Genomic DNA, 1,029 nt, shown 5'->3' with positions numbered 1-1,029 from the left:
AAGGGGTCTCCGACGCCGGCCGAGAAGCGCGATTGCGAAGGCTCATGGAGGCGAAACAAGTTCAAACAAGCCACGACATCTCCAGAGCGGAAGAGGAAACGAGGGAAATGCCTCACATCGAAGAAGCAAGAGAAATTGCTAACACTGAAGAAGCAAAGGGAACGGACATCGCCGATACGTCAGAGTCTTACATTGAAGAACCATTCGAACAGACAATAGACGTTTCCCGCATCCTCGACACTCCTCACGTCATGATCCAGTTGAACGGAATCCCAGCCTGCTTCACGGTCGACACCGGGGCTGATTTGAGCAGCATCAGCAGAGAGCAGCTGGCGCTCCTGGGTTATGACGAGAGCGTCGTGGAGCCATTCTCGGACCACAATACCGATGATCTGGGATGTGTGTATCCTTCAGGTTAGGGTCAGCGAACGCGTGTTCGGTGCCTGCTTCGTGGTTTAAACGCTACTGCATACACAACTTGCTTGGTCTTAATATTCTCGAAAGTTACTGCTGCATCATCGACCTGGACAGGAATAAACTAACCTTCCGCAAGCACAACGATGGCGCAAAGTGCGAGGTGCCAAGGACCACAGTCAACGTCGAGGGGAAGGACGTGGAGATGTCCGTCGACACAGGTAGCAATTTCTACATGGTCGGCTCCACTAGATCTGGCCACGGAGCTCGGCCTGTCCCTGTGGCATTGTATGCCTGGGATCAGATTAGTCGTAGTTGATTACGTAGTTTTCGTTCAGTACATAGCCACAGGCTTGTGCGTCAGGGCGTTCGGCTACGAGGCACGAGATGGCGTATTCTTTGTGATGCCCGAAGAAGCGCCGGAGGACAAGAAGACACCCATCCTCGGCCTGCCGTTTGTCGACGGGAAGCGGTTGCAGTTCAACCTGGACGGAACGTTCGAGGTGAAGGATCCGAGGCGGGAGGAATCTCGTCGGTCCGATGACGAGACCGCCGACACGGAGGAGCGCCGAGGAGGCCCCACGCCAGAAGTCCTTCAGCGCTGAAACCGCTCTT

This window comes from Penaeus monodon, chromosome 25, assembly GCF_015228065.2.
Source record: "Penaeus monodon isolate SGIC_2016 chromosome 25, NSTDA_Pmon_1, whole genome shotgun sequence".
NCBI classification, from domain to species: Eukaryota; Metazoa; Arthropoda; class Malacostraca; order Decapoda; family Penaeidae; genus Penaeus; species Penaeus monodon.
This window is presented reverse-complemented; position numbering follows the sequence as displayed.